The sequence below is a fragment of the Sus scrofa genome, chromosome 6 (assembly GCF_054392235.1).
Source record: "Sus scrofa isolate SSC_HxYL_T2T_F1_AM1 chromosome 6, Sscrofa_HxYL_maternal_Yorkshire_Landrace_v2.0, whole genome shotgun sequence".
Lineage (NCBI taxonomy): Eukaryota > Metazoa > Chordata > Mammalia > Artiodactyla > Suidae > Sus > Sus scrofa.
Window position 1 is genome coordinate 153,766,348 of NC_139388.1, and position 25,206 is coordinate 153,791,553.

Here is a 25,206-nt window from a genome sequence, read left to right on the forward strand (position 1 = left end):
CCTTCTTTCAAGTCTATCATCTTCATAAAATCTTCTCTGACTTCTATATCCCATCATATTTCACCTTTCCATGAGCTTCTTAACACTCACTATCTATTCCATTCATTTGTTAATTACCCCACAAACACATACTGCCTGCTATATTTTTAGGGGAAAATGTTTTGTCTTTACAGCATATTCTCTGAGGGCATGGAGATTTTGTACTAAATCTGCCCTCTAGGCCTCCTCCACAGCTTTTCAACCAGAGCTTTTCCAAAGGCAAGGGGGTCACGAGGTTGACGTGAATAGATACTGGGAAGTGTTGGAAAACCTGAATTTTAGCTCTCTAGCCTGAGTGGGCAGAGTGGAATGGGAGTGTGGGACCCAGGCTTTTGTCCCCTGGAACCTTGGATTCCTTAGCTGTTGTGAAAGGAAAAATGACGCGCTCCATATCTGCCATTTACTATGGTTTTCAGGAGCAAATCAGAATTTTTTAAATGCTTGAACACTGCCCACATGCTGATTATTGCAGCAGTGGACATCATGGATTTGTAGAGTCAAGCAAGGGAATTCTACAGATAGGGATGGACCAGAGCAGACCAAGAAAACTCAGCAGAGGCTGATAATCGTGGTCATTTCAGCAATCCAGTGGATATCTTTTATCAGTGCAACACTGTTATTCTTTTATCCATCACTTAAGGCAGCCCTGAGCTTTCTTTAATAAGAACCAACCTCCCAAGTCAGCAAGCCAGAGACGAACCTAAGCTGAAGATAACACTTACAATGGAAAAAAATCTAGTGGCCAGAAATTAAACATTTGTTAAATTTAAGGATGGCTACTGCACACCATGCCAAGTCTCTTTTTGTTGTCTGGAGAGTTATAACAATCCTCTCCTGGCAGTTAGTTTTAAGATCATTAAATGATCCTCATTTGCAATATATTTGCAGAAGATTACAGCCATCTAAATTGACCCTGAAGGAAGACTTATTTCATTAATGGGCTGTCCTGTGCTAATGCATAAAGCTAGAAAAATATATCTATTAAATTCTTAATGTGTAAATGATGTTTCTGGCTTTCTTCTTAATTACAAAGCAAAATGAGCCTGAAGTGCACTATGTCTAGGAAAAAATGATCAATTTAATCCATCTTTCAGGGGAAGAACTTTTTTCGTCAATCCCCAAATTCCAGCTCAAAAAGCTCTTCCTGGGCAGCAGGCTGAGGACTTATTGCTTCCATCACAGCTCCAGCAAAATGTGCAGCCTGGCAAACTCTGGTACATTTTTCTCCGGATTCCAATGAACACAACAAAGAGGCAATTTGAGTTCTTAGAAATGTCCCCTCCTCCCATTCACACAGTAAACCCAGCTTCTGCTAACTTTTCCTTGAAGGATTACTCAGGGGCTTTCTGTGCATTGGTGCACATGCATAACGAGAATGAGCGTGGATTTGAAAATGAATGATGTTGTGCTATTGCTAGCTTATCATATACATGCTGAATATTAATGCAGCTATAGAAAGAGATTTACTGTACATATATATTTCCACTGTATGCGCAGAATCGCCTAACTAAAATCATAATATAATGTGATGATAACTGAGGGGGACTCAAGAGCAGCTCCATTTATCTGCTGTAAGGTTGCTTACAGTGGCAGATAATATTTGTATGGAAAGTTTAGGGTCTTCTGCTCATAGATGATAGTTAGTGATGATACTTTGATTTCCCAGGAGCTTTAACTGGTTAATGCTAGTAATTTTCTTCAGAGAAAAACGCAAATACACCAGGCGCTCCCTCTTCCCAGTTTGGTGTGTTTGCCTTTGAGAGGCAAAATTTAGGCAGAGCCAGGTCATACCTGCCATGCCTTTAGGATGGCGCAATGGCCCAAAGAGCAAATTTATAGTTATTGGCAATACGAGATACAACACACATATACATATTTGGTTTTGAGGTGCCTTGATTTTTAGTTATGCCATTTGCGGTACCTTTTAAAAAGAAAAATTGAAATAATGGTATTCGCATCTTGATAAATGTGATTCCCAAATTTCACATATATCAGCCTTCCATCCAGTCCTGAATTTAAGATACACTTTTTAAAAAAGGGCTTAATGTATACAAAAATGATAAAACAATGAAAATGGGTAACGTTTGTGATTTTTGAGGGTTTTTTAAGGAGGAAAATATGGAAGTTTGAATTTCACAGACGATTCCAAGCTTCCATCAAATTCATGATTTTGTTCATTGTCAAGTGTTGTTTTTTCTGCTCTCGTGGTTTTCAATATATGTTAATTGTTGTCAGTTTTGAGTTGATAGCTCTTGCTGTGAAAACAAGGAAAAAGAAAAAGCAATATCCCTTCTGAAAGCTTACTTTTTTTTTTTGCTTTTATGGCTGTACCCACGGCATATGGAAGTTCTCAGGCTAGGGGTCAAATAGGAGCTATAGCTGCTGGCCTATGCCACAGCCACAGCAATGCAGGATCCAAGCCACGTCTGGGACCCATAACACAGCTCGTGGCAATGCTGGATCCTTGATCCACTGAGTGAGGCCAGGGATTGAACCCTCGTCCTCATGGATTCCTCACGGATTCCCTCGTCCTCGGGTTCATTTCTGCTGCACTACAGCAAGAACTCCTGAAAGCTTACTTTCTATTTTTGTATTTTTCATGTGAATGTGTTGTACTCACCAAAGCTGAGAAGGAAATAAATACCTGTTCAAATAATTGTTATAGGATAATACCAAAATATAATCTGATTAGCCGACTTTTGTGGGTTCTCTAATATATTCTTAGCGTGGCGGTAAAGAAAAGAAACCTTTTGAAATGGGGAAAAAAAAGAGAAAGTGAAAAAAAATTTATCTTGTGGACATTTTATAAGTTGAAAAATTTTGCATTATGAGTTTTTTTTAGAGTGATGAATAAAATGTTTAAGAGAATGTGCTCATATATTGCTACTTGGCTTTTACTCCACCAAAATGATTTCTGAAAGCTGTGCAGAGGGAGGATTTTTATGTTAAACCATCTACACTATGAAATCATTATATTCCTATACACTGAGGACAAGCAGGAGAATGTAACTCTGATGAAAGACCAAGACACTTCTCTTTCAGGGCCATTACCAAGAACAGGAATAAACCTACATTGAAAAATAGATCTCAGGGTAGCCTGAAGTGTAGGGTGTTGTCTTTGATTATGGGGCCTCTGACCCAAGTGTAGAGAACCAGCAGGTTTGGGAAGTCATTTTATTTAGGAATTTTTATCCTCAGAATCCAACAAATTTGCTTATGGTCACAGTTTTCATCTGGAGTCTAGGCTCCTTAGCTATTTTTCTACTACCTTTAGGGAGAGTTTTCCTTCTATCCCAATCTTGTAGAGATCAGTTTTTTAAAAAAGTGAATTAATTTCAAAGTATAATTAAGGCAGTGTTCTCAACCAAGATTCTTTTGATCCCCAGGGGAAATTTGTCCTTTTGCCTGTCAGAGGGAGGGGGGATACTGCTAACATCTGGTGGGTAGAAACCCAGGATTCTGTTGAACATCCTACAATGCACAGGATAACCTCAACCCCACTCTGGCAGCAAAGAACTATCCAGCCCCAGTTTTCAATACTTCTGAAGTTGAGAATCCATGAGTTAATGTAAGGCTGGCTGTTAAAAACCTGTAAATAATGCCAAAAACTCAGTAGTTTACCACGTAGACACTTATTTTTTGCTTATGTAAAATTTAAAATGTAGGTCTGTCATCAGTGATCAGCTTTCCTCCAAAGAGGGATTTAGAGACCCAGGCTCCTTCTATCTTGTGGCTCTGCGTGCTTAATCATGTGCTAGAGAAGAGCATATGAAGGATGGTGCTTAGAGATTTTTATGGACTAAACTTATGCTCGTGTTCATTTGACCTGAACCCAGTCGCTTGGCCGCTCCTAACTGCAGGAAATGCTGGCAATGGCATGTTTAGCTAAGTACCAAGAGGAAGAGAAGATGGGTTTTAGTAAACAGCTAGCCACACCCCATATTTGTCCCTACCAGATATTAATTTCTATTCAAATGAATATTCTTCCTTTCATTTCCAGACTATGAAAAATGATAGTTTGATTTAAATTTTTTTCTGCCTAACAATGTCATTTGCAGTTTTGATAGCATGTCACAGCTCTTAGAGCATTTTCACATATATTATCTTTCTTGATCTTCATGAGAATTACGTGAGTGGAAAAGAGAATAATATTTATTGAACATTTACCTTGTGCTCAAGAATTTATCTATACTGGAGGAGTTCCCGTTGTGGTGCAGCAGAAATGAATCCAACCAGGAACCATGAGGTTGCGGGTTCAATCTCTGGCCTTGCTCAGTGGCTCAAGGTCCAGCGTTGCTATGGCTGTGGTGTAGGCCAGCAGCTGTAGCTCTGATTCGACCTCTAGCCCGGGAACCTCCATATGCTGTGGGTGCGGCCCTAAAGAGCAAAATATATATATTTGTGGCAATGCCAGATCCTAAACCCACTGTGATGGACCAGGGATTGAATCAGCAATGCCACAGACATAAGCTAGATCTATTAACCCACTGTGCTACAGTGGGAAATCCTCATTTAATTGTTGTAATAATCCAATGTTATAGATATTATCATTATTTTTCATGAAACAAGCAAGGCTAAAGAGGTTAAGGGACTTGTTAGAAATGCCAAAGCTGGTGCTTTTGTTTCCTCTTAGAAGGTAATTGTTAGGTACTATTAGCCTCCTTTTTTAGCTAAGGAACTCATAGCTCAGATACTTACCCAAGGTTACACAATGACAAAGTGGTAAAACCAGGACTTGAACACCTCTCTTCCGTTCTCAGTCCTGGGCTCTTTCCTTGACTGTACCTTTGCTGATGTACTTTATTTCACCAACCAAATCGGTCAATAAGGCATTAAATTTTCTCCTGGAAAGATCAGCCTTTCTAGAACCCCATTCAGTATATCCCCTCAGGATTGACAGTAAGCCATGGATAATTGTTATTTTGACAATAAGCCATGGATAATTGTTATTTAAACGCAGGACACACTGTATAGTGCAGGTACCAGATAAACCTAGATCCAAATCTTCACTCTAATGCTTATTAGATGAATGGTACTCAGCAAGTCCTTTACCTTCTCTGTGCCACAATTTCTTCATCTGCGAAGTGGAGATACAATGCCTATCTCTCAGAATAGTTCAGGATGAAGTGAGACACTTGTGTAACGTAATTCACACAGTGTGCGCTTGGTATATACAGGTGCTCAAGAATGTTCATTCCTTTCTCCCCTTCTTCATCCACTGTCATGGACATCTGTGGGTTTTCAGCCTCATGGCGTTCCCTTTTTTGATAAAGGTTTCCCCATGTCTATTTTGGGCATTCTCTTTTCCCCAGTGTGTGGAGCGTTGAGGGGGATGTAAATCAAGTTTCCCTTCTCTCCTTTAGCCATGGGGGTGGGGGGCTCATGACCCAGACTGGGGCAGTGTATCTCTTTGCTATGGAGACTCTAGAGCTGCCTTTTATTTTCCAAACCTGCACCTGTCTTCAGCCATGCGGTGGGTTCTCCATACAGCTGTATCTTTCCGATGTATTCTTTCTCTACTAAAGTTAACCAGAATGCGTTTATTTTGCTGGCAACCAAAGAACCCAACAAACGTACCCATCCAGATGTGGGAATCAGCTGTGTGAAGAGCTTGGTGATTAATTTTTTTTAAATTCTTCACAACAATGTCAAAAGGCACTAATTGCGGAAGCTTGGTAAAGACAAGATCTCTTACAGACGTAATTTTTTCCTCAATATAATAGACCTGTTTAGAAGGATATTAAATTAGTGAGATTGGATTGTTTTTAAACCATAGTCTTATGGAAATTGATAGATTTTTGATGATCATTCATTAATATTTATCCAAGTATGACTTTCCAGAACCTGTGCTAATTGATTAATACCAAGAAAATTTAGACATGTTCCCTGACCTTAAGTCGTAGTAGTCTAGGACTATCAGATGCGGTTTTCTCCGTAATTAAAAATCTGTTTTATTGGACCTGAATGTGAAAATCCTGAAATTCTGTTGGTTGTCAGTCTCTTTTCTCCCAGATCAATCTGATAATTGATTCCGGGCAGGCTTCTTAGAGAAATGAAGTGGTTTTGCCTGCATAGAATGTTCAGGGTTGAGAAACCCCTGACAATTCTTCCTCAATTGGCTTGCTCTGGAGGGCCCAGCAGCATAGAGCTGGCCTGGAGACCCAGGGAGCTATTTTACAGTCAAATTCCCCTAGGAGGCTCTGTTTTCAAACCTCATGGGCTTCAAAGCCAGTGTGTGAGGGAGCTCTGGAATTGCTCTGGGGGAAAGTTTTCCTGCAGATGAAATGCCCCCTCTGCACTCTGCTACTCCTAATGACTAAACTGGCGGTCCCTTCCCGCCAGCACTCACTTTCCAGGGGGGTTGGCTGGAGCAGGAAGGTTGGAAGAGATCACCTGTTAGTGCTGGGAAACAATGCCTTTGACTCAAGAATGTAGAAAGCAAACAAAACAAATTTTACTCTTTGAGGAGCCTACACCAGTCCTTTAATAAATCTTTAGTGCACACTGTATACAATTCGACTCACCATGGGATACCTTTCATGCCTTGTCCAAAGCCCAGAACCAAACTGTAAAGGAGTGAGTTCATTCCTTTAGGACAGGTAAGTCAGATATCTACTTAATGGGCTGGGCTTCGTTAGCAAGGAGTCTATTGATATAATGATAGGAAGTCACTTTTGAAGCTGAAATTTGATGTGCAAAGATAGCAAGGCCTTACAGTCTAGAATTATTTTTCAATCAGCCAAAAGTTGGTGGAGTGCCCGCTATAATAGCAAGACACGTGCACTCTGTCTACGAAGACATGCGTGATACTGCCAAGTTGATTAAATATGATCGAGGAGCTGTTAGCTCTATATATGTTGTACATATATAAATATTTGAAATAATACTAATATCAAATAAGCCATTAAACGATGTTCTCACCACACAGGTCCTTCTGTTCCTGAGAGATGCCACATCCTCTTTCATCATAATATTCTTCAAAAATATGAATTCATTTATTCAGTTTTTATTGAGTGATTTCTCTGCATCAGGCACCCCAGATTCTGGTTCTTATGGAACTTACCTTCTAGTTGGGAGAAAAAGACACAAACAAGTAACAGGATCATCAAGCACTGATAATGACAATGAAGGAACTGGTAGATTGTGATAAGGTAAAGGGTGACTGGTGGAGTTGGGGTGGAGGGGTGGAGGGGTAGAGCTGCATCCCACATGGTGGATGGATTTTCTTGGAAAAAGCAGTTGTGAACTGTAATCCAGATGTGGGAATCAGCTGTGTGAAGAGCTTGGATAAGAGCATTCCAGGTCGAGGGGACAGCAAATGCCAAAGCCTCGTGAGACAGAAACAAATTTGACATGTTTGAAAAAGAGAGAGAGGGAGTTCCTATTGTGGCTCAGCGGAAACAAACCTAACTAGTATCCATGAGGACACAGGTTTGATCCCTGGCCTCGCTGAGTGGGTTAAGGATCCTACATTGCCGTGAGCTGTGATATAGGTTGCAGATGTGCTCAGATCCCGCATTGCTGTGGCTGTGGTGTAGGTTGGCAGCTGCAGCTCTGATTCGACCCCTAGCCTGGGAACTTCCATATGCTGCAGGTGTGGCCCTAAAAAGGCAAAAAAAAAAAAAAAAAGAGAGAGAGAGAGAGAGAGAGAGAGAGAGAGAGAGAGAGAGAGAGAGAGAAGGTCCTGGGATGGAAGAAGAGTGATGGGAGGTGGGTGGAGACTGCTGAGACAGGTCATGAAGGAAACAGAGGCGGGTCTTCAGGCCTCACAGGCCATAGTAGAATGTTTTCTGCTCTTCTGCCTGGAATGACCTGGTGCTTACTCTCTGCTTAAATCAGGATCCCCCTTCTTAGCTCAAATGCCCTCTGCTCCGGGAAGTCTTCCCTTATGGCCTCAGTCTGAGATACCATCCCCTATTATTTGCTCTCACAACACAATATACTTCTGTTTTGCTGCACTTAGTGTACTTGGAGGTAAATAATCATTCATGTTAATTATTTGTTTATTATCTTTTCTCCAAACTGAACTGTAACTTTCTTGAGGGTAGAGATTGGTTTATCTGGTTCACTGCAATGGAAAATTAAATACTTTTGGTAAACACATGTTTTTAGTGTTTGCTATATGCAGGGCATGTAGAAAATGCTTGCTTTCTCTCTCTCACTGAAAGAATGACAATGTAGTTTTTTATCCATTGCTTCCCAGTCATTTGCTCTACCTGAATGTACAGCAATCTACTTTCTCCATGAGGATGCAAAACTTCCATGAGATGGGCCATAGGAGAGTGTATCCTACCCAAAGCTTTGAGTCAGAGCTGGAGTTGGTGATCAGTGGTTCCATTCTTTTCCCAAAGGCTTTAATCACGTGTTCTCAGTTCTGAATGAGAGCGATTTCCTTTCCTAACCTTTTTTCTTTCCAAATCCTTTTCCTCCTTTCCCCCTAAATCAGCTAGTAGTATGCAGGAAGTGGCTGGTATTAAAGAATGAGCATGTGAGAGGTGGTGATCATGGAGAGGTTCACTTTGATTCTGTATTTTTTTTTTTTCCATTGAAAGCTGTGATTTGGGCCATATTGTAAATAAAACTTTATTAATTATATTAACATTTACATTATGGTATCAGATAAGAAACCCTCGGATACATCTAGGAGTCATGCTGAATAGCCAACTGAATTGGATTTAGAAAGCAATTTGTGTCTCATATCCTGTGGGGCCAATTCATGGGAAATAGGCAGGACTTACTGGCAATACTGTGGTTTGTCTAGGATTGTCCAATCATGGGTCAAGAAGCAAAGCTGTCAAGAATGAGCACTAGACCTAGAATCAAAGGCCCGGTTTTAACTCCAAGCTTTGTCACTTAGTTGCTATGTCCTGTATAGAAGTTAATTTGTTGGACTGTTAGTTTTGGAATCTGTAAAAGAGAATAATACTTAACCTCAAGATTACTAGGAGGATTAACTAAGATGTCCTAAGAATGGCTTGTGGTCCCAGTAAGAGGTCAGACATAAATGTTTGCTGAATGAATATTATACTTTATAATACATTTTAAAATTTTTTTATTGAAGTATAGTTGATTTACAATGTTGCATTAATTTCTGTTGTACCGCAAAGTGATTCCGTTACACATACACATATTCATTCCCATGTAGGTTATCACAGAGTATTGAGTAGACTGCCTTATGCTATACAGCAGGTCTCATTGACCGTCCATTCCATGTACAATAGTGTGCATATGCCAATCCCAAGCTCCCAATCCCTTTCCTCTTTGGTAACCATAAATTCATCTTCAAAGTCTGAGTCTGTTTTTGTTGTGTAAATAAGTTCATTTGTATCATTTTTTTAGATTCCACATATAAGTGATATCATATGATATTTGTCTTTTCCTGTCTGACTTATTTCACTTACTATGATAATCTCTAGGTCCATCCATATTGCTGCAAACGTCCAATGCATTATTTTTTTTCCTTATTTTTTTTTTTAACTTTTTTTTAGGGCCGCACCCAAGGCATATGGAAGTTCCCAGGGTAGGGGTTGAATTGGAGCTGTAGCCACTGGCCTACACCACAGCCACAGCAACACCAGACCCGAGCTGTATCTGGGAACTACACCACAGTTGACGGCAATGCTAGATCCTTAACCCACTGAGTGAGGCCAGGGATCGAACCTGCCTCCTCCTGGATACTACTCAGTTTCATTTCCACTGAGCCATGACAGGAGCTCCAATTTTTTTTCCTGATTGATTATGTGCTAGAGTTTTTCCATTCATTTATTTGATACTTATACACAGTTAAAAAGTTTCAGAAACTGCTTCTCAAGACATATTTTAGGAAATATATTTCTTTTTTTTTTCTTTTCTTTTCTTTTTCCTTTTATGTTTTTAGGGCCTTAGGTGCGACATATGGAAGTTCCCAGGCTAGGAGTCGAATCAGAGCAACAGCTGCCATCCTACACCACCACAACTCGGAACTCCAGCTATGTCTGTGACCTACACCACAGCTCACAGCAATGCCAGATCCTTAGCCCACTGAGCGAGGCCAGGGATTGAACCCACATCCTCGTGGATACTAGTCAGGTTCGTTTCCACTGAGCCACAATGGGAACTCCCAAGAAATATATTTCTTGATCGAAAAAGAGTAAATTATTGAAATCATTGAATGATACAGCAACAACAACTACCAGTTATTGCAATCCTGCCTTGAGCCAAGTACTGGGAAAACGCTTTTCCTGTATGATCTAATTTACTCCTGTGACAGATTCCTGTTAAGTTTCCAAGGTGAGGCAGCTAGTACATTGAGGGGCCAGAATATTAACCTAATTGGCTGGACTCCAAAGCCTGTGTTCTTAACAGACATCATATGTAGCCTCCTTCATGGGAGTGTTGTGAGGACCAAATGATATAACATATGACCATGCTTTATAACACTAATAAAGCACTGGGTAATTGATCCTTTATTATCATTAGTACCATTACATGTGATTGATTTCATGTTATTACCCAGGGTCAACTATGCTTCTGGGGTAACCAAATGCCAGTTCTATGTGCACTTGAAAATTCTATTATTTGAATTAAGTTTTTGCTTCTCTTTTATTGAGAGGACGGAGATTTTCTTCCCTCTATGCCTGACCTTTCCGAATTAGATTGTTGATGGGGTGGGTGGATGGCAAGTGGCTCTTTCTCATCTTTCTGGAGGATGCCCACTGGTGCCATGGTGTTTATAGCTGATGGAATCATGGCTGCCTGGCCAGGTTTTGCTCTTGGTTAGAATCTGGGAGAAAGCAGCCCTCTTAGAGCCACCCTGATGCAGAATTCTTCCAAATTGGAACATAGTGGCTTTGTTAATATCAAGTGATATATAGCACTCACCATATTCTCCTTTTAGAGGAAGGGGAAAAAAATTCTCACACGTAATTTTCAGTTCTCTGTGTTCTAAGCACCTTCTCTCTACTAACCCCCTGCCAACGTCTTATTGGCATTCAACTTAAAAATGCACTTCCGTTTTACATAATGGATTAATCATACCATAGATTTTTTCCTAATTCATGTCCTCAGAACATATGGAATATCTGTTATCTAAGAAAATGTTTTGTTTTGTTCTATTGCCCAGTAAGCTTATTATAAGTTCAGGCTCTGTGTGTGTTTATATAGATAATGTGTCACATTAAAACCAGAGACAATTATCCACTAAATTATTCCTTTACATGGAGCAAATCAATCTGGTCCCATATACTTACCAGAGAAGCACAAATGGTACTGGAACACCCTCCGAGTGGTTTATGCCCTTGACAGGTCAATCAGAGGGTAGCTGAAACTGAAGAAGTCATATGCCATGGTGCCAGCGGAAATGAAAATTATACCACTCATACTAACGAGTGCATTTCCAAAGGGACTATTTACTGGCATTAGAAGTCTCTAAGCAGATGCCTCTGAACTTAAAATACACTTAATTCCTAAGGACTGTCTTGTAATTAATTTACCCAGATAGACTCAATGAGGAGAATGCAGGGCAAAGCATCACACTGCTCAGCAGTTTGCAAACTTTGGGGAACACGAAGATAAATAATTTGATTTTTTTTCAAACATCTAAATTCATTTCCCTTCTAACAGAATCAGACACAGCATACAGTAAAGAAAATCACTTTCCAATTTTATAATCCAATCTCCTTTCCAAAAAAAAAAAAAAAAAAAATCCAGCTACTGTAACAGGAAGGACTCCACGTAGCCGACATCAAAAGGGTATCACTCATACTTTGGTTATAGCTCTTATTCCTATTAAGTTGCCTGTGTGTAAACACCTCGCTGAATGCAGGAAGCTGTTCCTGGCTGTTTTGGTGGTACACACAGTGCAGTACAGCAACAAACAGGTTTCACACCCTCTCATTAACACAGCTGATACTTCCTGAAGAACAGCCAAATCTCATGTGACCGCCGACAGCTGTATTTTTCTAGTATTAAGGAGTATGTCAATTTTTTTTGTTTGCCTTTTGTCTTTTTAGGGCCCCAGCCATGGCCTCTGGAAGTTCGCCGGCTAGGGATCGAATTGGAGTTACAGCTGCTGGCCTATACCACAGCCACAGCAACACGTGTCCAAGCTGTGTCTGCAACCGATACCACAGCTCACAGCAATGCTGGATCCTTAACCCATGGAGCAAAGCCAGGGATCGAACCCTTGTCCTCATGGACTAGTTGGGTTCATTAACCACTGAGCCACGACGGAAACTCCAGGCGTATAATTGTTTCTGTTTTTAATGCTCATATTTTTTGAGGTTTTGGCACAAATTTGACAGAATGACTATCTCTAGAGGTTAAATATAGTGATGGGATATTTGAATGAGTTTGTACACCACTAAGTACCCATCAGCTATTTGTTTTTTTCCAGAAGCTAAGGTTTGGAACTCACTTGAATCAGAGTCCAACCTGGCCCTCCGCTTGACCTTAGGTAAGTTTCTTAACCTGCATAGGCCTCAGTTTAATTACTTAATGAATGAAAATGATAATTAAATAATAGCAGATGGTATTTGAAGAATGATGAGGTAATATACAAGTTCTACCTAAAATAGAACCAAGCACTTACTTAATAAATGGTAGCTTTTATTATCACTACTTGCTTTTTACACTAGGGCACCTTACTCATTTATTTTATTCCTTTAAAAGATATTTGTAATGCAAATGGATAAAGAGGATGTGGTGTATATATATAATGAAGTACTACTCAGCCATAAAAAGAATGAAATTTTGCTATTTGCAGCAACATAGGTGGACTTGGAGGGCATCATGCTTAGTGAAATGTTATACAGAGAAAGGCAAACTGTATGTTATAATTTATATGTGGAATCTGAAAAATAAAACAAAGTTGGAGTTCCTGTCGTGGCTCAGAGGGTTTAGAACACAACATGAGGATGTGGGTTCAATCCCTGGCCTTGCTCAGTGGGTTAAGGATAGGGCATGGCTGTAAGCTGTGGTGTGGTCATAGATGTGGCTTGGATCCAGTGTTGCTGTGGCTGTGGTGTAGGCTGGCAGGTGCAGCTCTGATTTGACCCCTAGCCTGGGAGCTTCCATAGGCTACAGGGGCAGCACTAAAAATAAAAATAAAATAAAATAAAAATAAAACAAAGTAGTGAATATAACAAAAAAGAGACAGATTCACAGATACAGAGAACAAGCTAGTGGTTATTAGTGGGTGGAGGGAAGGATGGAGTGGTGATATAGAGGTAGGGAATTAAGAGGTACAAAACTACTATGCATAAAATAAATAAGGTACAAGAATATATTGTACAGCACAGGAAATATAGCCAATATTTTATAATAATTATAAATGGCATATATTAAAAAAATAAAATCATGTGCTTACTCTGTGCCTTGCACTGTGTGGGCGTTGTCACATAACTCTTCATCATCACCACCGCCTCATGAGTAGGTTTCATCATCACCGTTTTATAGATGATATCCCTGAGGATAGAGGGGTTCAGGAATTTTCTCAAGTTTAAGGATGCAGCAAGACTTGACACCCAAGTCCATCTTTAATAAATATGGATTTGTCTCTACTAAGAATTAAGCACCCAGCCTGGCACTAGGAAGACCAAAATTTAATGAGATATGCCTCTACTCCCCCAAAACATCACATTCTATTTGGGGGTTAGGAGGGAAGAGACAAGCACCAATGGAGCCAGACCAAGACAACGTCTATCCTTGTGGTATAAAGGAGATGTGAAGGAGACTCAGGGAGTGTGTGACTACTGTGACTGGGAAAACTGGGAGGCAGATCACAGAGGAAGGGACTTTCAAGCTGGGTCTGGAAGAATGAATGAGATTTTAACAGATAAAGAAGAGTATTCTAAATGTAATAGTCTGCACCTATTAACCCCTAACTCCCAGCCCATCCCACTCCCTCCCCCCGACCCTTGGCAAACCACAAGTCTGCTCTCTATGTCTGTGACTCCATTTCTGTTTTGTAGAGAGATTCATTGGTACCCATATTTTAGATTTCACAGGATAAGCAATCAGGTCCTACTGTAGAGCAAGGGAACTGTATCTAATCTCTTGGGATAGAACGTGATGGAAGATAATATGAGAAAAAGAATGTATATATCTGTATGACTGGGTCACTGTGCTGCAAAGCAGAAATTGACATAACAGGGTAAATCAACTATACTTTAATAAAATAAAAAAAATTAAAAAGAAGAGTATTCCAGGTAGAGGGAATTTGCTGTGCAAAGATATGACGGCTTGAGATATTTAGTGGATGCTGAGGACTCCTAGATTCAAACTCCCCCTCAAGTGTTTATCAGCTGTGTGACATAGGCCTAGTTATCCGTCTCTCTATGCTGTGCCTGTCCTCTGTAAAACAGGCATGATAAAAACCCAGAGGGACTGTGGAGATAGGAAGATAAGTTCACATAAAGTGCACAGAACAGTGCCCGGTCCAGTAAGTGTTGGCTGCTGTTTGGTTGCTCTATTCCCCTGGCCTTGCTCATGCTGTTCCTTCAGAGCATCCTGGTGTTTCATCCTCTTCCCAGCCTCCCACCTCAGCCAGCTTCTCCCCGACTTATTTCCTCCCAGTAGAGGCATACTGTCCCCTGGAATAGTGCTTCTCAATGTCAGTGTACAAAACACATTAGCTGGGCTTCTTGTTAGACTGTAGACTCTGACTTGATAGGTCTGGGGTGGAGCTGACGAGTCCGAGTCTCTAATTGGCCCCCAGGGGATGCTGATGCTGTTGGTCCTAGGACCACAATGAGAGTAATAAGGGACTTGGCAGTATTTCCCACAGTGATTTTTGTACAAGCTTCCAGTAATGCCAGTGCCACTAATCCACAGAATATGCTTTGATTAGTGAGGGTTCAGCGCACCATATAAGACCCACTTTGTGTGTGTGTGTGTGTGTGTGTGTGTGTGTGTGTGTGTGTGTGTGTCTTTTTGCCATTTCTTGGGCAGCTCCCGTGGCATATGGAGGTTCCCAGGCTAGGTGTCGAATCGGAGCTGTAGCCACCGGCCTATACCAGAGCCACAGCAACGCAGGATCCGAGCTGCGTCTGTGACCTACACCACAGCTCATGGCAATGCCGGATCCTTAACCCACTGAGCAAGGGCAGGGATCGAACCTGCAACCTCATGGTTCCTAGTCGGATTTGTTAACCATTGAGCCACAAAGGGAACTCCTTCTTTTTTTTTTTTTTTTTATAAATCCCACTTTTAAAGCCCTTCTCTGAGCAGAGCCTCACCGTGCTTTCCATTCTTTGCTTCTCCTTTGCACAGTAATCTGTTGCAGCCAAATTGGATTTATATGTTTTTTGCTGAACATACCCTATATATTGGTCTAGAAAGCTTAGAATCTGGCCATCCTTGTGGTCCTCAGATCTAGGCGTGTCTTCATTTCAGCTATTACCACACTGCATTGAAATATGTTTATATAGGGAGTTCCTGCTGTGGCTCAGCGGTAACGAGTCCAACTAGTATCCTTGAGGACACAGGTTCCATCCCTGGCCTCGCTCAGTGGATTAAGGATCCGGGTTTGCCATGAGCTGTCGTGTAGGCAGCAGATGCGGCTCAGATCCCATGTTGCTGTGACGGTGGCATATGCCAGTGGCTGTAGCTCTGATTCGACCCCTAGCCTGGGAACTTTCATATGCCACACATGCAGCCCTAAAAAGCCCCCCCCCCAAAAAAAAGTGTATATATATGTGTGTGTGTGTGTGTCTCTCTCTCTACTTCCAGACTATCATTCTACTGATTATAATCCAAAATACACACTTCAGAAGTGACCGTGTTCTAATATTAATACTCAGTGGTGTACCAAGAGGACAGAATTTGGGAATGGTAATTGTTTCCTAGCACTGCCATGACAAAGTACCACAAACTGGGTGGCTTTAAACAAGAGAAATGTATTGGAGGCTAGAAGTCTGAAATCAAGGTGCTGGCAGGGTGCGTTCCCTCTGGAGATGCTGAGGGAGAATCTAGTCCCTGCCTCTCTCCCAGCTTCAGGCAGTTGCTGGCATTCCTTGACATTCCTTGTCTTCTAGATACATCACTCCACTCTCTGCCCCTGTCACCCCGTGGTGCTCTCTCTTTGTCTTAGCCTACCCTTTTTTTCCTCTTTTCTTCTTCATGTGGAGAAATAAGGAACCATTAAGAAAATGAGGACACCAGTTTGGGATTAAGAGCCTACCGGACTCCAATATGTCCTCATTTTAACTAATTACATCTGCAATGACCCTATTTCCAAATAAGCTCATACTCTGAGGTTCTGAGAAGGACATGAAATTTGGCGTGTGGGTGGGAGGGGGGAATACTCTTCACCCCCAGCGGAACTGCATGGTGATAATACGTAGCCTAAGATGTGTTCAGGTTTTGAACACCTCTACAGATAATGCTTGCATCTGGTGCAGTCCATTCCCACTGCCTCTCCCCACCCCTTGGCGTGCTATTGTCAACATATCTTATTTATTTGAATAAGATACAGTAGTCCCCCCCTTATCTGAGGTTTCATTTGCTATGGTTTCAGTTACCTATAGTCAACTATGGACTGAAAATATTAAATGGGAAATTCCAGAAATAAACAATTCATACTTAAAAAAAAATTCTGTTTTGATTATCTGTTGGAGTATCTGAAGACTAACACAACGCTGTAAAACAATTCATAAGTTTTAAATTGGGCACCATTCAGAGTAGCGAGATAAAAATCTCATGTCTTTCCACTCCGTCCTACGCGGAGCCCCAGCCATCAGCATGGTCTGCTTCTGACATCCAGCCATTGACATCGTCATGGTTGGATGACAGAAGCAGGTGACTGTGGTTTCAAGTATCAGTGGGAGTCTTGGGACATATCCCCGGAGGATAAGGGGGGAGTAGCATATGTTGCCACATCCATTTTATTTTCACTGGAGCACTACAGAATTTGTTTCTGAGGGCAGGTACTAAGTTTCATTCATTTTTGTTTACCACAGTACATAGTAGCTACTCAAGAAATGTTTGTTGAACTAAACTGTTGACCTGGAAGGGTGATGACTACTTCCCTGCCCGAATTATAAGAATTAATTCCTTAAATATCTACTTCCCATCCATAGTGAAGATATTAAAGGTAATTTGAAGCCCTGAAGCTGATATTTTAAGATAAAGAATAATCCTATTTCATCCTATGAGAAGATTAGGCTTTTATAAAAATGCAGAGCTATTTCTAATACTGTTTTAAGCTGTAGTTTGTGGAGTTCCCTGGTGGCCTAGTGGTTAAGGACTTGGTGTTGTCACTGCTGTGGCTCAGGTTAAGGCTGTGGCTCAGGATTGATCCTTGGCCCAAGAGCTTCCTCATGCCATAGGTGCAGTCAAAAAAAAAAAAGTGTTTGTTTGTGCAGCAATAATGGAAATATTTGCTCAATCAATTATTATAAAGAAAATGATACCTTATTGAAAGAAAAAGTGTGTGCAACATCTTTATATAATTATGTTATTGTAACATAAGTTTATTATATTTTGAAGTATAAAGAGAGAGATTAGAAAGCACAAATAGAGGAGTTCCCATTGTGGCTCATTGGCGACAAACCCAACTAGTATCCATGAGGACACATGTTCAATCCCTGGCATCTCAGTGGGTCAGGGATCCAACGTTGCTGTGAGCTGTGGTGTAGGTTGGAGACACGGCTTGGGTCCCGCATTGCTGTGGCTGTGGCTGTGGCTGTGACCAACAGGTGCAGCTCCTATTTGACCCCTAGTCTGGGAACTTCCATATGCCACGGGTGCAGCCCCAAAAGACAAAAAAAGAAAAAAAAGCACAAATAGAAAGAGATTACTCTCCTCAGGAACGCTCAGCATTTATCTGTTTTAAATGATGCTGTAACTTTTTGTAAGCATAGTTTGTTTGATATCATTTGCAAAGTGATTGAGGAAAATAAGTATTATTCATTCATTCATTCATCGAGTATTTTATTGAATTTCTTACTATGTGTCAGTTTCTATCCCGTGTGCTTGGGATTTCTTTATTGCTAATTTATACATAGTCATGTAAGAGTTTGCAGCTGATAAATGTGCCAAATGAAGAAGAAAATCTCCATTCTGAGGAACTGATAATTCAGAAAGTCAAACCCCAAAGAAACTGTCACTTTCAAAATATCATAATATTTCCAATCCTTGTTTTTAGTTCTCTTGACTTTCTGTGACAGGTCAGATATGGCAGAGTAATTGGAAAGTTTGAGGGCATTTATGATGAGCAATGATCATAAATGCCCTCATGCTAATGACAATTTGGGGGCATTTCACACCGTAAGGAGGAAAATGTTAGACATTAGAGACAGTGCACTGAGCAGTTGATGTCTTACATTTTAATGCTGACGCGTTCATGTAAATGGCATGCTGATGACGGTATGTCTCATTATGTGGATCCTACAAAAATATTTTTGTGGACATGTTCAAAATAACTTTGAAGTTATAAGTGTGCAGCTTCGTTGTCAAGCTCTGCCTGAAATTGTGCTGTGAATTTTCTTCCATCTTGGTATACACACATTATCCAGTGGATGTACTCATTTTAACTCCTATTCCGTCTTTCTCGTATGTATACTGTGCATTGCTGTTCGTCCAAGCCATCTGGGGCAGCGGAAGAAGCATGGAACTGTGAGGTCGGGAGAGCTTGTGTCTAATTAGCTGTTATACACAGAGAGGATAAACAACAAGCTCCTACTGTACAGCACAGAGAACTACACTCAGTGTCCTAGGATAAACCAGAATGGAAGAGAATATTTTAAAAGGATGTATATATGTAGATGTATAACTGAATCACTTTGCTGTACAGCAGAAATTAACATAACATTGTAATCAACTATAATCTTGGTTGAAGTATTAATTCTGCCCATTTCAAGCTGTGTGAGTTTGGGAAAAATCATTGAAAGTCTCTGAATCTGCTCACCAGGAGATCGAACTAGTTGAGGGTATACATAGAATAAGGAGTTCGTCTAGGTCTGTTGAATTATCTTACTTTCTATTCTTTGAGTCTCTTGTTATATAATAACATGGTTCCCTCATTTGCGGAGGTCTGCCTGATCTGATTCGGAAAGGCTCATAGGGAATTTTGCTTAATTGATGGGGCACAGGATCATAGGGCAGTTCAGCCTTTCCTCAGGGTGACTGCTTTTTGGAAGGGTTATTTGGCCAAAGTAGTTGTGCTTCCATCCCCACCTCCAAGAGGATGGTGGCCTCAGACTCAGTTACCCTTTTGGCCGCGAGGATGAACTTTGCCACATTCAGGGAGTAGCATCTCTTTTAGCGTTCATATAAATTATTTAGATTAATCTCAGGCTTTCTCTAGGTCTTCAAAATTAAGTTTCAAATTACTTAAAACGCATAAGAATTTGTCTGGTCTTTGGTACCGTGTGAACTCCGCCTCTGCGTCCCAGTGCCTGGCATAGGGCTGCACGAGAGAGGCCAGCGTGGCGTAAAATAGGTTAATTTCCTGTGACTTTTAGGCCAGCGCTACCCCATCTTGCAGCAGATATGTCTCCCTGACATTTTTGTGTAGGTAGAAATGTTGTGTATTGAACAATACTTTAAATAGACTAGCTGTTTGAGGCAAATGTATGATGACTTACTTGGTGGAACAACAACGCAATCCTAGGTCCATATAATAAACCTTACGTGGGCTTCTCAGTAAATCATGTTCTGTCTCACTCCAGTTTCTTCCTCTGAGAAATGGAGGTTGAGTTTCAGTGACTCCTGAGGTTCTTTCACCACTAAAATTCTTTCATTAAAATTTAACTTTTATGTATTAGCCAATTTAAATTACAGCTCCTGTAGTTAGTATCACAGTATGTCTTGAAAGAAATTTGTTTTTTTTTTTTAATTTTTGGATTAAAGCAGAGCTGATTTACAATATTGTGTTAATTTCTGCTGTACAGTGAAGTATATATACACACTCATGGAGTTCCTGTCATGGTTCAGTGGTAACGAAACGACTAGAATTGGTGAGGATGCAGGTTTGATCCCTGGCCCCAATCAGTGGGTTAAGGATCCGGCATTGTTGTGAGCTGTGGTGTAGGTCACAGATGGGGCTCAGATGCTGTGTTGCTCTGGTTCTGGCATAGGCCGGCAGCTGCAGCTCCCATTAGACCCCTGGCCTGGGAACTTCCACATGCTTCAGGTGTGACCTTAGAAATGAAATGAAATGAAATGAAATAAAATACATATATATACAGTATTGTTTAAAATATTCTTTTTTTTTTTTTGTCTTTTTGAGGCCGCACCCAAGGCATATGGAGATTCCCAGGCTAGGGGTCCAGTCTGAGCTGTAGCCACCAGCCTATGCCACGTCAACAGTGGGATCTAAGCCGCATCTGCGACCTACACCACAGCTCACAGCAACTCTGGATCGTTAACCCACTGAGTGAGGCCAGGGATCAAACCCGTGTCCTCATGGATGCTAGTTGGTTTTGTTAACCACTGAGCCACAACAGGAACTCCTAAAATATTCTTTTCCATTATGGTTTATCATAGGACATTGATTATAGTTCCTTATTCTACACTGTAGGACCTTGTTATTTATCCATTCTATATATAATAGCTTACATCTGCTAACCCCGACCTCTCCTTTCACTCCTCCCCTGACCCTGTCCTCCTTGGCAACCACAAGTCTGTTCTCTATGTCGGTGAGTCTGTTTCTCTTTTGTAGATAGATTCATTTATGTCATATTTTAGATTACACATATAAGTGATATCATATGGTATTTGTCTTTCTGTCTTACTTCACTTAGTATGAGAATCTCTAGTTGCATCCATGTTACTGCAAATGGCATTATTTCATTCTTTTTTATGGCCGAGTAATATTCCATTGTATATACTTACCATATCTTCTTAATCCAGTCATCTGTTGATGGACATTTCAGTTGTTTCCCTGGCTTGGCTATCATGCATAGTGCTGCTGTGAACATAAGGGTGCATGTATCTTTTTGAATTATAGTTTTGTCTGGATATATGCCCAGGAGTGGGATTGCTGGATCATATGGTAACTCTATCTGTAGTTTTCTGAGGAACCTCCCTACTATTTTCCATTGAAAAAAATTTGATGCCCAAGACTTTCGAGTACATGTTTAGAAGTCATAATATCATAGTGATTATGATCACATATTTTGGTGTTGGACAAGCCTGGGTTTAAATCTTGACACAGCATTTATCAAAAGCAAGCTGCCATACCTCTGTCAGACTCACTTTTCTTATCTGTAAGTGGGGGTAATAATAATATCTACTTTATAGAGCTGTTGTCAGCATTAAATGAAATAATGTACATAAGCCCTTGGGATAATGCTTGGCACAACTAGCTATTGTTGTTGTGCCATTCTTCTCAATCACAATGGGATTGAGACCATGATGAAGAAAAACTGTATAAATATATTTGCTTAATTTGAGATTGAAGATAATGACTGCTAGAAAAGATTAAATAACTTTATGCATGAAGCTGTACTTCAGATTCACTAGAACTCCCTCATCTGGGCAAGAAAATGTCCGTGGAGATGAGAACAGCAGTTACACATCCGAATGGCACTCAGGTTGATAAATCATCTTTTGCTGTTGCACTCTTCAAATGAGCAAATGCAAGAGCATCTTTTGGCAATGGAGTGATATTTATAAATTAAATTTATTGATACACATGGTCTTGGTTATTATTTTAATCTTCCTCTCTAGGTATTTTGTAAGAAAATATAAGTCTTGTGTTTACTTCTGTTCGTTAATGCTTTGATAAATCAGACATTTTTAGTATTCTATCAATGGCAAAAGTCTAATTGCCTTATTGTATTCTGATTTATTTCTTTCCTCACTTTCTTTGCATCTGCAGCCCAACAAATGAGTCTCTGAAGAGATATATGTTATGATACAGTGTCAGTGAAATTAATCCTGATCAATTTTAAAGTTCACATTTTTATTTGATGACTTTCAAGGGAATCACTAAAACTGAGATTGACTTGGTCTCTTCTTTTGTTGGTTAAATATTGTTGTTTGAAAGCAGTGGAGCCAGAATGAGGGAAAAGGGCCTTCTTGGGCTCTCGATTCTGTTCCATTTCCGAAGAAAAGCTGTGCCAGTCCCTTTTGTCTATGTATAAAATGAAACTAATTGGTCAAAAGGAACACAGCAGCTCTATTGGGCTTGTAACTTTGGCATCTCACAAAGGCAAGAAGCCTAATTCTATCCAAAATGAGAGAATTTTTGAGTGCTGTTGACAACCTAACCTCTAGTCCTTTCTGTTGCTCCGAACAGTTTTATTTTTCATGGTCATGAAGTTGTTGTCCCATGTCTGTGTGATATTGTACAGCTCACATCTCTTCTGATCCTCTTGATCACTCAGGGAGGTAGTGGGGCAGATCTTACCTTCCCCTCTTCTCCAGGAGGGAAACTAGGACTCAGAGAAAGAAAGCCATTTGGCCAGCATCACACAGCTAATACAATTTAGAGTGAGGACTTCTGATAGGGGGTTACATGTTCCTCCTTTGAAAGATAAGAGTTGGCACCCAAGGAAAGAATTCTTTACTCAATATTCATTGAGACTACATATTGTTTAATAAAGATAATTAAAAATGCAATTCTAGATAATATTTAGTGCTTACTTTTCCAGGCAAGAACATTTAAAATCACGTTATATAATATGGCATGTAATTTTCAAGCTCAAATATAAATGATGCAGCCTATAGGTGATGGAGAAAGACGAAAGGTATTGGGAAAAAATTTCTGTTTGCTTCCATAAATGAACCTTGCCAAGATTCCTACATTGCTAATAACAAATATATTTGTGTGTAGCCTTAATACTGTTTATAATGATTTTTATTCTTTTATGCCCTACTCATATATTCTTACTTTTGTAATGCCAGGGTTCTTTGTTCTGTACTTATTCACAAAAATAATTCTGAAAAAAAAAAAAAAAAAAGGCCTGGAAATCTGGATGTTTCCAGAAAAGTCTACGACATTGTCTAGGAAAGCATCAATCTAAATATGTGTTGTCACTCGACATTGAAAAAGGATATTTAAACACATCAAAAAATTATTGTTTCATTTTAAACTTTATTTCATGCTAAGCATAAATATAGAATGAAATGGTCATTACATAATTCAACAGAAATTTGAAAATAATACAAATTTGGTGCTGGCCAGCATTTGATATGTAAAACTAGTGCCATTTATAGGGTGAGGGGAGAAACCTAAAAAAGCACAGCTCTTTCCATTCTTCTCTTTTCAAGATGCTCGGTTAAGAAATGTTTCTATGACCACTATCAGACGACACTAATTATTTGCAACCACGCTGTTGTCTCTGCAAATCTCCCCTCCAGCCTAAGGGCCAAAAATCAAATCTTGAGGCAACTTTGGCTAACTTTAAATCACACAGCTCATTGTTCTTGGAGCACACCGATTTTATTTTGTAGCCTCTTTTTTTTTTTTTTTTTTTATCGTTAATGTCAAGCAAACATTTATTTCAGGTGCAAAGCCTGAGGATATGTTAGTGAAAACAGTGGCTGGGCTGTGCTAGCGCTTACTGCCCACTAAGTGGGTGGGAAAAGGGTGTTGTGACCCTCTTACCCTTCCCACCAGTCTCCCTAACAGCTTTGGCCTTCGGGTCAGCTCAATTTCCCCTCCACTGAGTGGCCATTACGGTGCCTGCTCGGTGATAAATGCTTTTTGTAAGAGACTGCATTGCCGGCAGCTAGCGCTAGGGAAGTCTGCCACCCGGGCCAGCCAGACAAACTAACATGCTAGCCCGCGATGGGCCCGTTACCTAGCAACGTGCCTGGCCTCACCAAAATGAATAGACCCACAAACAAAAATGAAAAGGAGATAAAATGAGGCAAAGTACAAGGGGCGAGGAGGTTAATATTCCTCTATCGAATAACTTCGTTTTGGAGAATTGCATTTTAACCTTTTTTTTCAAAGCCGAAGGTGGAGACATGTATTGGAAATTAAATTAAGCCACATTTGTATTTTTTAAAATGTTTTCTTTTATGCAGAATTTTCTTTGCCTCTCACCCCATAGTTTCCTAACTTTCTCTTAAAGCGGAAGGAGAAGCGGCGTTGGAGGGGGACACACCATGGTTATATAAATATTTCACATGATCTTGATGTGTGGTGTTTCCTACATCGTCTTGCCGTGTGGCTTTGAGCAGGTAGCTTGAGTTCTCTGTTGTCCAGTTTCACCATAAATAAAAGAGGATGGCAGAGGCAATTTATTAAATACAATGAGAGAGTGAATTGTAATGTCTTGTGCCAAGAAAAGACTCCCCTTTTCCTTAAATCTGAACACAACAGACTCTTACTCTACAATTTAAGGTGTTATAGATTAGTGAAAACTGTGTTGAATTAAATAAATGGGTTATAGCTTTGAGGTTTGGGTTTTCCCCCAAATTATTAGACCATTTTGATATTGTGTGTGTGTGTGTGTGTGTGTGTGTGTGTGTGTGTGGTGTGTGTGTGTCTATAATTTTGAGCATCTACTCTGCACCAGGTACTGTACAAAGCCCTTTAAAAATATCTCCTCGTATTTTTTAGGTAAAAAATGAATGGATGAGCGCAGATTCACCGAAAAAGTTGTTTCACAATTTTTTAGAGCTTTCCAACCCAAGGACTGGTATCTTGGTAATTCCTATTATAATTGCCATAAATAGAAATATAATTGCAGAAATGTAAATGCATTATTCATAAATCTTTCAAAGCCCCTGCTGGTCAACCTGCTAATCACTGGCCTCATTCAGGCCACCATTTCTCATCTGGATTATTAGTTTAGCCTCCTAACTAATTTCCATACTTCATATCTTCTCCCCTGTAAAATACTCTCTGCCAAAGTTAGCTGCAAAGTTATCCTGAAAATCCTCATTGGGTTCCTTACTGCTCAAACTCCCTTCCATGATTCATAAAACCCTCACAATCTGTGTCATCTCATTCTTCCGAGCATCCTGAGCCTTACATTCAACCACAGAACTGCTCTCCATTCCCCAGAGGCACTAAGCTTACCAGCACCTTCCTAACTCAGACATACTGTTCCCTGTGTTAAGAATGTACTCCTCTGTTCCACTTCTCTGTCCAGGAAACTCCTGGTGCTTCTTTAAGATAGAGGTCACATGCAAATCCTCTATCCCCAAGCAGATCCCTTGAATATGCTTTCATGGTTCTTTCTACTTGAAAGAAGTCCAGGGTGTTGATCAGCAAGGGTAAAATGGCAT

The 25,206-nt window shown here is 40.3% G+C and overlaps 1 protein-coding gene across 1 annotated transcript in view; it reads left to right on the forward strand.

The window, feature by feature from the left end:
* LOC110261216 (uncharacterized) overlaps window positions 1–25,206 on the forward strand; it is a 236,979-nt gene that overhangs the window by 199,702 nt on the left and 12,071 nt on the right. Inside the window, exon 10 of the mRNA XM_084965718.1 lies at window positions 12,413–12,472. The gene's annotated coding sequence lies outside the window, so the exon portion shown is untranslated. The remainder of the gene's footprint in view (window positions 1–12,412; window positions 12,473–25,206) is intronic.